This window comes from Girardinichthys multiradiatus, chromosome 21 (genome assembly GCF_021462225.1).
Source record: "Girardinichthys multiradiatus isolate DD_20200921_A chromosome 21, DD_fGirMul_XY1, whole genome shotgun sequence".
Classification (NCBI taxonomy): domain Eukaryota; kingdom Metazoa; phylum Chordata; class Actinopteri; order Cyprinodontiformes; family Goodeidae; genus Girardinichthys; species Girardinichthys multiradiatus.
In genome coordinates this window covers 14,235,434-14,251,469 of record NC_061813.1, presented here as the reverse complement: position 1 = coordinate 14,251,469, position 16,036 = coordinate 14,235,434, and the positions used below count along the sequence as shown (strand labels likewise).

At 41.2% G+C, this 16,036-nt stretch overlaps 1 protein-coding gene across 9 annotated transcripts in view; it reads right to left on the bottom strand.

Moving 5' to 3' along the window:
- Positions 1 to 14,636, bottom strand: part of ntng1a (netrin g1a) — a 202,966-nt gene extending 188,330 nt beyond the window's left edge. For 3 of the 9 annotated variants that reach the window (XM_047350446.1, XM_047350447.1, XM_047350448.1), the window contains exon 1: positions 10,764 to 11,581. The gene's annotated coding sequence lies outside the window, so the exon portion shown is untranslated. Of the gene's footprint in view, positions 1 to 10,763; positions 11,586 to 14,292 lie in introns of those variants that run through there. The other 6 variants (XM_047350450.1, XM_047350451.1, XM_047350449.1 and 3 more) reach the window with 4 other exon arrangements.
- Between the last annotated feature and the right edge of the window lie 1,400 nt (positions 14,637 to 16,036).

Below are 16,036 nucleotides of genomic sequence, written 5' to 3'. Positions count from 1 at the left end.
AAATTGTGAAAAATTACACTTTCTGTGACACAAATGAACTTCTACAATGTTTTTAGAAATATAACTGTGTAGACGTGAAATATCTTCTTGATTTATGAAGACATCGCTTAATTTCAAACCTGCTCCGACGTTTTCGGAGTTTTCTTTTTTTTCTTTTTTTTTTGCCGTGTCCTGTCTGGCAGAGTATCGCTCAGAATTGTTGTCTGAGTGCCAATAAATTGCCCAACAGATTTACTTTCACAAGCAGAGCATCACAGCTAGTGCTTTAAAGCTCTGCTTGATATTTATAAAAGAAACTTTATTATAAACTTCTTTGGGAATATTTCAACTGTTACGGACATGGAGACTGAAATGAAAAGGAAAAAAGAAGCTCAAAAAAGAGAGAAATGGGGAAAAAGGGGAGAAAAGGAGGAAAGAGTGGAGGAGAGAAAGAAGGATGAAGAGAATACAAGATTACACCCTGCTTGCTTATACACCTGCAGCTGTTTTGTTTTTTTAACAAAATAGTACACGTAATTCTGAATGTAAAATGTACTTAGTGAGAGGTGCAGCCCGATATAGAACATCTGTGTATCTGTCAACACCTGAAGCTTAACACCTGTGAGTATGGGTGAGGACGCGCTTTTATATACAAGGTTTCTCCACAAAAATATGCAATAGCAAATGTGAGGACCCACAGGCCCGCCCCATGGTCCCTGGACGGACACTGAGGAGATCCGAGCCACAGATATCTAAAGGCCCCCCAAAGCACAGGAACCCCAGAAGAACCACCGCCGGGACTACCGCAACCCCCCCAGAGAAGAGCAGTGGAGAGTCCCAGGGGAACCACCCAGCAGCGACAGTGCAGAAGCCCCAGGGAGCCGCAGCGACGAGCCCACAGGCCCCGCCGGCAGCCGTCCACGCCCGAGCAGATCCAGCCATGGACCCAGAGGCCCAAGACCCGGGACACACCACCCCCCAAGCAGAGGCCCGACAGAGCCCAGGGGGCCAGGCCCCGGCAAGCAGCCACCGGGAGTGAGCCAGCACACACCAAAGCACCCGGCCCCGGACACCGAGAACCACAAGTACACCAGCGGGCAGAGACTCCGACCACCGGCTGGTGGTGTGGCGGGGAGGAAGCTGATCCAGGAGAGGGAGCAGTCCAAGACCCAACCTGTCGCGAAAAAAAAAAGAAAAAAAAGAAAAACAGGCACACACAGTCACAATTACCCACTCCCACCCTCATGCATACACATACAATCACTCACACCTATCGTAAGGATAAACAACAATGGACGTCATACACTCACTCACACTCCCCATGCATACTCTATACTCCCAGGTCCAGGCGCTGGTACCCCTTAGGGGCAACCAGCCCCCAGACCCAGGAGGTGGTCCCCTTCCCTCCTGGGGCAGCGGCAGGCAAACTACGCCGGTTAGTGCCCAGACCCGGGTGACCCCGGCCCAGCTCCTGCCCCGAACCCAGTCCCCAACAACCCCCATCCACCTCCGGAGAGGGGGCTATGTACAAAAGAGGGGTCCACATGGCCCAAAGCAACCCGCCAACCGGAGCCACCCCAGGACGGAGCAGTCCCGACCCCCCAACGAGCTCCGATCCCAACCCCATGAGTCTCCCACCCCCAGTGAACCCCAACAAGAACCTCCCCAAGGGGCCACTCTCAACAAGGACACAGATATCGAACACATCCCCCCAAACCCAAACACCACGAATCCCCACCCCCGCAGTTTTCGGAGTTTTGTGCTCCAGCCGTAGTAACTGAAGGCTTGCCTCGCCAGCCTTCCCGGCGGTGAGGCTAGACTGTCCCAATCCGCAGCTGCTCACTTCCGGCCTCTGTGGTTTTAGCGGTCAATGAAGGACCCAGCCCACATAGACTAGGCACATAGACTAGGTCCTTCGAAGGACGCAGCCCCTGAATTGGGATATACTCTTAGCTAGTTTAGCAAGATTGCTTATGCTAGTCAAAATAGCTTGCAAGCTGAACTTCTCAACCATTCTTAACCATTCAATGTAGATGAGTGGCATGCCTTAGCTGTGATGTCAGCGAAAAGCTCTACAAAAAAAAGAAATTGCTTGTTTCTAGCTTTAAATAATCTACTGACACCACTACTATAAAAGTCAAACATGCTAACAAGCGGAGCTTCCTTACCCTGAGCAAATGATTGCCAATGAACAGCACTTAGCTGTTTGTGTCGAGGAAATAAAAGATATTGCTAGCTTATAACTATAGTTTTCACATTTTAACTCTCTTACTTTCTTTTTATCATGGTAACAGGTGGACAAAATTATCTTGACATATTAATAATTTAACAAATTTAGATTTAAAAAGGTGGTTTGAATTCAACAAGGTTAAAATAATCCAATTTCTACTTAGAAGTTTTACTTAAAATCTACCGAACAAAATGTGTGCAAATTATTATTTCAAAATATAACAGTTTGTTTTATTAGTGTATTAGCCTTACTCTTCCCTGTCGGAAATGACACACAACCAGAGAGAATAATGGCTGACTACACCAACATCTTCACTTCAATTCTAATCAAAATATTTAGGCAGGATTTGTGAATGGGGTAAAATAGCTAATGTAGTTAAAATGTCATCATAATTTAACAATGCATTTACAAACTAGCATGGCTTGTTATAATTTACGTGAAATACTGATTTATTCTGATACCCTCCACGAATTCTGTTTCTTCTACTTCCACCTCTCTGCCTGCTCAGATGCTTTTCTCCTAAGCTCCCTGCTTGCTTGCATTCTTTTACTCCTAACTTTTTATCTCTTAGCCAAAATTAAGGAAATATTGGACTAAAACTACTTCTTACAAGCGACTCCCAAGGATTATTATTATTTCTTTTTGTCTAAAGGATTTTGACACCAGCTAATCAGCACAAAATGCCTCCCTTCACCACAAAGAACTTCGACAAACTTTTACAGAAATTGGCTGTTTTGGAGATGAACATCCATCGACTAGAAATGAATGTGGAGGTGAATATGGGGTACACCGATGATTCAACTCTGCCTGTGATCCCAAACAGTGACAGCCAGCTCAACAACTCAGCCAGCAATCAGAACACTGAGAATAAACCTACCAGCAGACCCACCTGGCATGTTTTAGGGGCATGCCCAAAAAATAAAGGTGTACGACTCACTGGAAGATCTCAGCAATTAAATAAATTAGAATGGCCAGAATTACAGAGAAATGACCCCGTTTCCCCTGGGAAAAGGAGACTTCGACAGCGAACTGCTGTCACAACAACTGATAGGAGTGAGACAGCTGGAAATAATGGAATTCCCCTCCAAAACAGATTTGCCCCACTACAGAATGAAAACCAGCAAAACGATTCATCTTCTGAGATCAATAAAAAGTTTGAGAACAACCTTCATTCTAAACAGTCTTCTCCTAAGCTGACAGAGAAAAAGTGCCCCACCAGACCAAGAACCTTAATAGTGGGCAACACAGCTGTGGATGGGATTAAAAACTTCTGCAACAAGAAAAACACAGAAGTTATGATTAGTACTAGTAACGTGGTGTCCAATATCTCAGAGAATATTCTTGCAATCACAGAAAAGCGCCCGTCTCTAGAAAACCTTATTATATACTGTGGAGCCATGGATGACGTGGCTAAGTAAAAATATGAGGGATTGAAGGAGGATTTCACTCGTCTTCTGAATATTGCTGGATGTCTCAATTTCAAGGTGTTTCTCAGTGGACCCTTTGCACCGATTTTTTTGATACTTCTGATGATTAATAAGTAGTTGAAAACAACATGTGTTACTACATCTGTGAACTTCATTGACAACTTTAATATTTTTTGGGAAGAAAGACAACTCTTCAAGCAAGATGGTTTCTGTTTGAAAAGCCGGGAGCCAGACGTCTCACATCTAATCTCTTCTATTCATTAAATAATCCGCCAGCGGCTTCAACCTTCAGTAGAGAACATGGAGTATCAACAACAATGATAACGCTGCCTCCAACAGCTCCAGCAGAAACAACCGGCCAGTTGGCATAGAAAGAGAGGTCTTCACAAAAGGTCTCCCCGTCGAAAATCCACAGGATAGGTGGACCCCCTCCCCCCCACCTTCAAATCACTTCTCTGTGATACAGTCTGGGCCCCAGTGGTAACTCTATCAGAAATGAGCATGTCCAGGAAAAACTTGGGCCCCTAAAAGGAGATAGTTGTAAAATCTCTGTGCTTATACGTGACAGAAAGTACAAAGCCAAAAGGATAAGAGACAGTAATAAACAATCAAAAAAAGCCATAAACTGTCAGGTACAACCAGACACAGAGTTATTATCAGCAACTAAATCATATAAACTGGCTTTATTGAACATTAGATCTCTGTCAGGAAAATCAGTTTTAATCAATGATTTTATTACTGACCACGATATTGATGTTATGTTTTTAACAGAAACATGGTTACATGAATTTAATGAAGCTACCATTCTGATAGAGTCGATGCCTCTGAACTACAATTTTCTTTGTGGGAGCAGACAGCAAAGAAAAGGTGGAGGGGCGGCCACTTTGTTTAAAGATTTACTAAAGTGTAAAAAAGTATTTCTGAGCAAATTTGACTCTTTGACTCTCTGAATATTTGGCTCTCCAGGTAAAGATCCCGGTCCGAACCATGTTCTTGAATATTTACAGGCCTCCTAAGTCCAAAACAAACTTTTTCAGTGATTTTAATGAGCTTTTATCTGTGATATGTGTTGATTATGACTGTTTAATTATTGTGGGAGACTTCAACATTCACATGGACAATCCTGAAGGCAGAAGTACAATAGATCTATGTGACACTCTTAGAATTTTTGGTTTGACTCAACATGTTAAACAGCAAACGCACAGAGACATATTTTGGACTTGATCATCACTAAGGGTCTAAACATTTCCAAGGTGTCTGTAACTGATGTTGCTCTATCTGACCACTTTTCTGTTAATTTTGAAAGCCTCATCTGCAATGATTCAATTACCCAAAGAGACATTATAAGAAAACGCATCTTTAAGGACGGTGCTCCTGAAACCTTTGACGAGATTTACTTTTCTACCTCCACTTTGCCCTGTAACACTGTAGATGAGCTGGTAGAAAACTTTCATTCTAAAATCTCGGACATCATTGATTCAATTGCTCCAATTAAAGTGAAAGTCGTTTCTGGGAAGAAAATGTCTCCATGGAGAAGTGCTGCACCAGTCAGAAGTGAAAAAAAGGAGTGTCGAAAAGCTGAACGCAGGTGGCAAAAGACTGGACTCCAGGTTCACTGTATTATCTATAAAGAGAGACTATACAGATATAACCTACAACTGAAAAATGCAAGGGAATCCTTCTTTTCTGAGATCATCAGCAAAAACATAAACAATGCTCGTGCATTATTTGCCACGGTCGACAGGTTAACAAACCCTCCTGTAACTGTAGCATTTGAACTCCACTCTACCAGGGCCTGCAATGAATTTGCTAAATTCTTTACTGAAAAAACCCAAAAGATCAGAGGGGCAGTCAGCACATTCACATCAACTCCAGTACCAAAGTTGTCTCCAACTAGAACTGATTTTGACAACATTTCCCAATTTCACCAAATAAACTACAAAAACTTAGAAGAAATCGTACACCAACTAAGATCTTCTTCCTGCTGTCTCGATCTTTTACCCACAGCTTTCCTGAAGAAAGCTTTGCCCGTAATAACATCTGATTTAACACAAATAATAAACACGTCCTTTTTGAAAGGTGTTTTCCCCCAGGCCCTGAAAACAGCTATTATCAAACCTCTTTTGAAAAAAAGCAACTTGGACAAGCTGCTACTACAGAACCACAGGCCTATGTCAAACTTCCCCTTCATCAGCAAGATTATTGAAAAGGGTGTGTTTCAACAGTTAAACAACTTCCTAACAATGACCAGCCGCTTCGATGTCTTCCAGTCAGGCTTCCTGCTCACCACAGTACACACTGCTCTTGTCAAGGTGTTCAATGACATCCGTATAAATGCAGACTGTGGAAGAACCACAGTGCTGGTATTATTGGACCTTAGTGCAGCATTCCACACTGTTGATCACTCCATTTTATTAGAGCACCTGGAAAACTGGGTCAGCCTTTCTGGTACAGCACTCAATTGGTTTAAATCCTACTTGAAGGACAGGGACTTTTGTGTCAGTAGGTAACTTTACATCAGAGACCACAAAAATCACATGTGGCGTTCCCCAAGGGTCCATCTTAGGGCCCCTCCTATTCAATATCTACATGCTCCCCCTAACTCAGATTTTAATAAACAACAAGTAATCATAACTATGCAGACGACACACAGCTATACATTACGATGTCACCAGGTGACTTTGAAACCATTGCTGCGTAAATGCTTAGAAGAAATCAATGCATGGATGGGCCAAAATGTTCTTCAGCTGAATCAAAACAAAACTGAAGTAATAATCTTTGGACCAAAGGAAGAGTGTTTAAAAGTTATCACACAGCTTCAGTTAATACAGCTAGAAACCACCAGTCGGGCTTGAAACCTGGGTGGAGTGATGGACTCAGACCTGAACCTTCAGAAGCACATGAAGACAGTAACAAGTTCGGCCTTCTATCACCTAAAGAACATCTCCAGGATTAAAGGACTAATGTCTCAGCAGGAACTTGAAAAACTAGTTCATGCGTTCATCTTTAGTATAATTGATTACTACAACGGTGTCTTCCCAGGTCTGCCTAAAATGTTGATCAGACAACTGCAGTTGATCCAGAACGCTGCTGCCCGCATCCTCACTAGAACTAAGAAAGTGGAGAACATCACCCCGGTTCTAAAGTCCCTACACTGGCTCCCTGTAGCTCAGAGAATAGACTGTAAAATACTTCTGTTAGTCTATAAATCATTGAATGGCTTAGCACCAAAATACATTACAGACTTGTTGTCAGTGTATCAACAACCCAGACCTCTCAGGTCTTCACGCTCAAACCTACTCTGCATACCCAGAACCAGAACCAAACATGGAGAAGCAGCTTTTAGTTCTTATGCTCCACTAATCTGGAATAAACTCCCAGAAACCTGTAAAAGCGCTGATAAAAAACTTATTTGTTTAGAGCAGTCTTTGAATGTGTTATCTAAACATTAATAGTTAAGTTTTCAGTTCAATATTCTCTTTTTTTTTATTACCTCTGTTGTTTGATTTTCTGTATAATTGTAATGTTTTTCCTTGTGTACAGCGCCTTGAGCGCCTTGTTGCTGAAAAGCGCTATATAAATAAACTTGACTTGACTTGACTTAAAGTGTATCAGCTGCTATGATGTACAGGGCTTGGACATTGAAACTGAAACACCTGTCATTTTAGTGTGGGAGGTTTCATGGCTAAATTGGACCAGCCTGGTAGCCAGTCTTCATTGATTGCACATTGCACGAGTAAGAGCAGAGTGTGAAGGTTCAATTAGCAGGGTAAGAGCAGAGTTTTGCTCAAAATATTGAAATGCACACAACATTATGGGTGACATACCAGAGTTCAAAAGAGGACAAATTGTTGGTGCACGTCTTGCTGGCGCATCTGTGACCAAGACAGCAAGTCTTTGTGATGTATCAAGAGCCACGGTATCCAGGGTAATGTCAGCATACCACCAAGAAGGACGAACCACATCCAACAGGATTAACTGTGGACGCAAGAGGAAGCTGTCTGAAAGGGATGTTCGGGTGCTAACCCGGATTGTATCCAAAAAACATAAAACAACGGCTGCCCAAATCACGGCAGAATTAAATGTGCACCTCAACTCCTGTTTCCACCAGAACTGTCTGTCGGGAGCTCCACAGGGTCAATATACACGGCCGGGCTGCTATAGCCAAACCTTTGGTCACTGATGCCAATGCCAAACGTCGGTTTCAATGGTGCAAGGAGCGCAAATCTTGGGCTGTGGACAATGTGAAACGTGTATTGTTCTCTGATGAGTCCACCTTTACTGTTTTCCCCACATCCGGGAGAGTTACGGTGTGGAGAAGCCCCAAAGAAGCGTACCATCCAGACTGTTGCATGCCCAGAGTGAAGCATGGGGGTGGATCAGTGATGGTTTGGGCTGCCATATTATGGCATTCCCTTGGCACCAATACTTGTGCTAGATGGGCGCGTCACTGCCAAAGACTACCGAACCATTCTTGAGGACCATGTGCATCCAATGGTTCAAACATTGTATCCTGAAGGCGGTGCCGTGTATCAGGATGACAATGCACCAATACACACAGCAAGACTGGTGAAAGATTGGTTTGATGAACATGAAAGTGAAGTTGAACATCTCCCATGGCCTGCACAGTCACCAGATCTAAATATTATTGAGCCACTTTGGGGTGTTTTGGAGGAGCGAGTCGGGAAACGTTTTCCTCCACCAGGATCACGTAGTGACCTGGCCACTATCCTGCTAGAAGAATGGCTTAAAATCCCTCTGACCACTGTGCAGGACTTGTATATGTCATTCCCAAGACAAATTGACACTGTATTGGCCGCGAAAGGAGGCCCTACACCATACTAATAAATTATTGTAGTCTAAATCCAGGTGTTTCAGTTTTATTGTCCAACCCCTGTACGTATCATAACATTAATTTGACACTTTTGACCTCTTTGTTGGGCTTAACCGAGAGCACCAGAAGAGAATATACTTTAACAGTAGAAGGGATGTCCTAGATAAAAAAAAAAAAACGTATTGAATATTTGCCAGAGATCATCTTGATTTATTAATAAAACTAACCATATTTAACGTTAATTTTGAAAGAATTATAGTGTTTAAAAAAACTGATCTTAAAATGTACATTCAAATAAGCCATTAAATGTGTGACAAAAATATAGTTATATATTATGACTCTAGTAAGCAGCGATGTGGTCAGAGGCTCCTCAAGGGGGCACATCCTAAAATGTCCAGAAGACATGCATTTGAGGACACTTGATTTCCATCTCCATCAGTGTTTGTCCCCTAAATAATCTCCTCATTGGTGGAGAATAAAATAAGCAAAGATACTTCTATTTTATTTCATCATTGGAGTACCTATGTGATGGAGCTACAATATTGTTTTTGAAGAAAACAAACATCCAAAACTTATTTCTATAGTGTAGTACATCAGTGGCCGTCTGTTTTTCACATAAACTGGACTCTTTCTCTCTCCAGCTTAGCTCTGAGCACCAGACGCAAGATTTTTTTTTTTTTTTTTTATGACAGTAGAAGGCACACCCTTAAAAAGTAACAGTTAGATATAATCTGACTCAAGGCTGAAATAAAAGGAATGCATAACTATTTCTGCTCAGTTCAGTATCTGCCTGAAGTCAGGCAATAAAACCAAGCATATTTGATTTAATTGATTTTTAAAGAGGCTTGAAACATTGTATGCTGCCAAAACAAAACAGGTTATATCAGGCAGTTCTTATGACACATTGGAGATAGGCTAATAACCTTGGCAGAAAAGTAATTATGCATTATAGATGTGGTTAAAGGCTCCACAAGGAGTCCTTTAATGTTCAGAAGATGTCCATTTAAGGATTACAAATTTATACCAATCTCTATACATTTCCTTAATTATTTGCTCATTGATGGTGAGGAATAAAACCGAGAAACTTCACTTTCCTTAATTGTGACAGAACCAATATGTTGTAACTATACATTTCAAAAGATTTATTTTGAATTATTGATTTTAATGGCAAATATTTAATATGCATCACTTTATAGCATCAGCTGGAATCTGCTTTGAAAATAAATTAAACAGAAATGTGTTTTTATATAAAAATGTAAGTACTTTTATTGGATATTTAATTTCCTTCAAAATTAATGTTGAGTTTTGAATGTCAGTTTGCATTTGTTTTTAGCATAAGCTTTCAGCCTCCAGAAATGGAGGCTAAAACATTTTGGAGACCAGAAACAGTAATTTTATGATAATATTAAAGTGAATGTTTTCTTGGACGAGGCTAAAACCAAAATGACGTATTATGATGTAGTAAATACCGATGTGGACACAGCCTCCACAAGGGGGCGCATCGTTAAATGTGTGGAGGTAACATTTAATTTCTAAATGAAATGCATCCTACAAGTATTTGTCCCTTTAGTAATGAGTTTATTGGTAAGGAAGAAATAAACTTTATTTTAAGTGTAACATGGGAGCTCTTTTGTGATGTAGCATGAATTAAAAAAGATCTTAAAATGTTTAGAAATTAAATGGTTAAAATGTAATTCTTTCCAAAATTCATTTTTAAAGTGAAGCAGATTGATTTTAGCGTGAATTAGACACTTTTAGCCTCCAGTTTTTCCTCAATCGTGAGTACCAGCAGCAAGCGCTTTCGTGATAACAGTGGAAGGCTTGTCTCTTTAAAAAGTAATAGTTATTATCCCATTCAAGGCCAAAAAAACGGGTATGCATTAATAGCTTCTGCTGAGGTAAGTATCTGCCTCAGGTCTAATTTAGTTGCACTTCAGAGCAAAGCATGTTTGACTTAATTCGTTTTTTAAACACTGGACAAGGCTGAAACACTGTGTGTATAGTTGTTTTTATAAATACGCATTAGCGACAAGCTTGTTACCAGTGCAATTGTGAATATAGTAAATACCGATGTGGTCACAGCTTCCACAAGGGGGCGCATCCTAAAATGCCCCAAGGAAACGCTTGATTTCCAATTTTATGCCGATCTCCTCGAGTATTTGTCCCGTAAATATTCTGCTCATTGGTGAAGGGAGAAATGCAGCCAAGCCTGCGCATATTAACTCCTTATCACTCCGCCTCCGTGATGTTGCTATGATTTAATACAAACTTCACGAACAAAATGAGAACTTACATTTTTCGCGTCTCCAGGTTTATGTCCTTTCTCTAGAGCCGCTCAACAAGTTCAGAGCAGCGGGAATGAGCAATGAAAGGAGAAAGAGGCTCTTCTCTTTAAGGTGCGCTCCTCGGCGGGAATGTGGTGAGTGCGCACGTCGGTCTCCGAGGAATCGCTGCGCACAACATTCCCAGCTCACTCTTTTCGTTTTAATCTTTTTTCCTCCCCCTGCCACTTCAAAACAAATGAGCGATCACCGTCCTGAGGATTCGGTCAGCAGCGCGCCTTGTTCTGGAGACGGAGCGATTTCTGGACGAGAGCTGCAGGTGCCAAAGTGTCCATCATCCTCTCTCTCCCAAGTGGCGCTCCATCACAGCGTCAGAAAAAAAAAAGAAGTAAAGAAATCCCACTACAGAGGGAAAAACTTTGACCTGCCGATGTGAAAATCCTCCTATTTTCGTTCTACGGATAGGTTTCAGCCACTCAGCTGAGTGAGACATGAATCCCTCCAGTTAGTCTCCTTTGCTGTGGAGATCCGCATCTTCTCCGGGTCGCGTCTCCGTGGCACACCGAGCGCCCAGATAATGCGCTCCCGGGCTCACGCTCAGCACACTCAGCTTTTTCCTTCTCGTTCACACACACGCACACACCTAAATGATGTTTCTCCGCCACCTCCTCCAGCTCGTCTTCAAAGTGCAGCCACCACCAAGCCGCTCACAATCAACATCAGCACCATCATCCTCCGCCGGGACCGTGTTGAAACTCTGAAGGGAGGAGTTGAACATCTTTTGAGTTTACAAGATACGTTAAATCCCCCATAGGTGCGCGCCCCAGCAGCATCAAATGAACCAGATTGCTTCCAGAAAAAAATAGCAGATAATATGAGAAAGTCTGGAGAAATTATAGTACCATCTAAGAAAATGAGTGTCTGAGCCACATTGGTGAACTAAAACGGGTTGTTAATGTTTCAAGACTGCAAATATTTGTGTTTTTCTAAGAAGAAGACAGACAGAAAGAGATGTACCAATCAGTTGGCCCACATTCGGATAACTAGTTCAATCTGTGATCGGCAGGTAAAATACAGATTCAATAAATGCATCAAAGCAAAGTGTTCCCACTAATTTCACTCTACAAACACTTCAAACCCATCGGACCACAGAAAGAAAAGCCGAATTGGCCAAGCCTTCAAATCTGCCTAACATTAAAGAATGCTGCATCCAAGTTTTTGTTTTAACAGAAAATTACGTGGAAGGACAAAATGAGGTTGGAAAACCACAAACAACAAGGAACAGCCACAACATGGCCAAAGCATATCATTTTTGTTTTAAAATATTTTATTGGTCTTAAGTAATACTGTAATTTTCTAAGAAACTGAAAATTTGTATTTTTATTAGCTGTAAGCTATAGTCACCCAAGTTCACTGAAATAAATGCTTTAAATATATCACTCGGTGTGTAATGAATATATGGAATGTATAAGTTTAGCTATTTTTTTTACTGAAACATATTAACTTTTCAGTAAATTTCTAACTTATTGAGATTCCCTTGTAAGAGAGGAAAGGACAAGCTTTCTAATTGGTACAGTTATCTCTTTATATTAATATGCTCTCTGGTCTTTGTCCTTGATATTGCCCCTTTTTGGATGTCACTCTGTCACTCCTAGACCAGCCTTCAAATTATATCAGGATTACATGTTTAGGACCAAATTTTGGATAGTAGCAGCCCTTCAAAATTATGTATGCTAAATTTTATAGAGACCTAGTAAAACATGCCATTACCCGTTACCTGATTTTTGGTACAATATAGGTGTATATATGAACTTTACATGTTTTTCATTTGATCATGTGATAACATGGGAAATTCTTGTTGTCATGTTCCACGTGATAACAACAAAAAGCACAGGTAAGAAAAATTACATCAAAATGTGTAATGTAAAAAACACATTTTCCATTTGGGTAAATTTCAATGTGTTTCACACGTAATGTTCTAATTTCTACACGAGTAACACGTGAGATTATGTATCCCATGTTTCTGTTCTATAAAATATTTTATAGGTGTTTAACATTTCACTACTTTATATAATTTCTACATGTAGAACATTTTCCCACCTTTCACATGTTGATACATGGCATAATTTATATATTCCACATATGGATTGTTTCCCCAAATTTTTCACATGTTTCTAAATAGCAGAACGATAGGGTAAAATGTTCCACATGTGGATTTATTCCCATATCTCCAATATATTCACAGGTGAAAACCTTTTATGTGAAAACATTTTCCACTTGTAGAAGGTTTTCCTGCACTACTTTATATAATTCCCACATGTGAAACACATGCTGAAAAAAACATTTCACATGTGGAATTTACATGGGCATCATGCTATGTCATACGTTTCCCATGAACACCACATGTATTCCCATTGATTTCACATGGGAATTTTTGTTTCCCAAATTATGCCATTGAAATATTCCAAATCCATGTTTCCCAGGTTCCATACACGGGTTTTAAAAATGTCACATATCTCACATGTGAGACATTTCACATGTAGTTAATCACATACACATGTGATCATGATGTCACGTGTGGCTTGGCACATGTGAAATTCAAGTCTTTTTTTCTGTAGTCCACATTATTACATCGCTAAAAAAAATCTGGAGGGTGATCTGAGTTAATAACTTGCCACCATAGCAACATATATAAATAGAAACTCTTTAAATTATGTTCCTTCTTTGATTTTGGTGGCACTCCAAGATTATGTGTGGCCACTGCTTATAAAACCTTGTGGAAGCGCCCCTGCAGACTGATGCGTCGTGTTCATCTTAATTAGACTTCTTCTCCAGCTTCTGTGGCTCTCCACACAGTCGATCTTTAACTTATTATTACAGAGAGTGAGGGGGTCGTGCCAAGATGACTGGGGTCATGACACTTGGCGCACGGGTTACAGCCTGACAACTCTCCTACAGCCCAGTGTGTCGGAGGTGTCCCGTAAGGTGCTCACTGTGTGTTAAATGCAGGTCAAAAGACGTGCAGAACTCTCATCTGTGCAGGACTCATAACACAGACATTAAAGAAAGACAGAAAAGTGTACACTGAAAGGAAAGTTCTGCATGATACCGGTCAGGGGGGACTGCTGTGCGCACCGATTGCACTCATGTGCGTCCTAAAACTAAATCTCCAGAGGTGAGCAATGTAAAATAAATAAATAAAACATTTTTTTGTTCAAATGTTGTGTCGAGCTGGTCTTCCAGCTCGAGCGTCAAGACCGAATCTGATTTCTTACTTAACATCCAAGGTGATGATTGCGTTGATTCTCAGCACTGGAAAGGTGCGACCCCAAAAGAAATCACACAAATAGATAAAGAGCAAAGCCAAACAGATAGGCTTGCTCTTGAATCTTACTTTGTCTAATCACGACGCACTATTTTTGGCCACCTACTCGGCGTGCGTCATAGCAGAGCTTCAAAAACTTTACGCGCCCCAGCCGTGTGCTCGGGGATTAATAACATAATAATAGTATTAACAATTGGGCAGTTTGAGCCTCTCACCTTGTTTTTTTTTTTTCAGTGCTTCAATCCGTCTGGATCAGCCCCGTCGTGTGGCCGGCTGCAGCCCAGTAAATCCGCTTTAAAACGGGTCATGTTTGCGCGGCGAGGTGCGTCGAAAAGGGGGGCTTGTGTCCGTCGCTCTCGGGGAATTGTAAAGAGCTCCCGGTGCCTGCTGGCAGAACACACAGGTGTAGAAAATCCTACAGTGTAATGTCTCTTTTTTAACACGATAAAAACACGAAGCTGGGTAAAACAGAAATAAAGAGTCCGGGTGGTTTCCTTGAAAGTGCCTCAGACACAGCAGAGAGTGACCAGACTCGCTGCTCTCAGACACAATGAGGCGCTAAGGCTTTGACAATTGACTTTCACCTGAAGTCTAATTCTTCGCGGAAGCCCGTCCTCGGCAGCTGAATGCAACCATGAACACAAACATGAAGTTGAAACTAATTATGAATGAGGTTATTGGCGTTTCGTGTGATTCTCATCGTCGTTTTAATATGATCACATTTAAGAGCCTCAAACGGCAGCAGAACCCCAACACAGGTTATTTCAAGAAGCTTTTGGATGAAGGTTTGGTCAGGTTTGAACAAGATATAGAAAACTATCATTTTACTGAGACAACTAAACTTGTGGTGTATATAGGGTGCCGAAATGTTTGGGTTTTGAGCTGCTTGTTCAGTGAGGACCTTGACTGAACCAGATAATACAAAGCAACTCACATCTCTTAAGGTCTTTCACGTTGTCATGCAATCACCTCAACCATCTGTGGATTTTTTTTTTAGCAATGTTACGTGATTGAACAAAATAAAAAATGCATGATTCTCAAGTGGAAGGAGAAAGAAAACCGTTTTTCAATATTTTTTTTTTTTTGCAAATAAAATTTTTGATAGTGTTGCATGCATTATTATTTAACCACCTAATACCCCTAAATAAACTCAAATGCAACCAGTTCCATTGAAAAGTCACCTAGTTAGTAACTTTAGTCCACAGGCGATTCTTGATAGGGGCCAACAGGGGCCAGTGCCCCTGTAGAACTGGTCCTGATCCCCGTTATGGTCCCTGTACTGAAGACATAATACTAAATCAGTTTCTTATGATGATATGCACTGGCACAGAAACCATAACTGGTTGGTCCCTTGGACCAATTTCATTTTTTACCTTTACAGTTTTACTTTAACAATGAATTAAAAACTAAGGCTTCAGCCGTATTTAGATAGGATCACAGTTTTCATCTGCTTGATCAGGGGTCTGCATCCTGCAGCTCCAGAGCTGCAAGTGGCTCTTTGGCTCACTTAATTTATTAAATGGTGAAATAATGCCCCGTTTTTTTTTTTATTGTTTTGTTCTGTGCCCTCATGAAAAAACACTGGCCCACCCTGGCCTCCCTGGTAATTTTGGTCTACAACTACCACTGCTTTAGTCCACCTGTGTGTAATTCAGCAGCGTAAATTATTTTTCAGCAATAATCTTTCAACATAAATCCAGCTGTTTTGTGAAGGTCCCACAGGTTTTTAAAGCCATGTTTATACTTGACGCATTTAACAGGGCGCGAGGGGGCAAGCGCAAAAGATGGCGCATTAGCGCCGTCCCTGCCCCTTCACGGGGATCCTGCACGGCTGTCGTGGTGCCTGGTCATTCACCTCCAAATTTTTGTAACTTGCCGCACAGTTTGCGGCAAGTTACATAACAGAAAAACAACAAACAATATGTATGCTTTAACGTTTAAAGTTTTTATAGCTTTTTT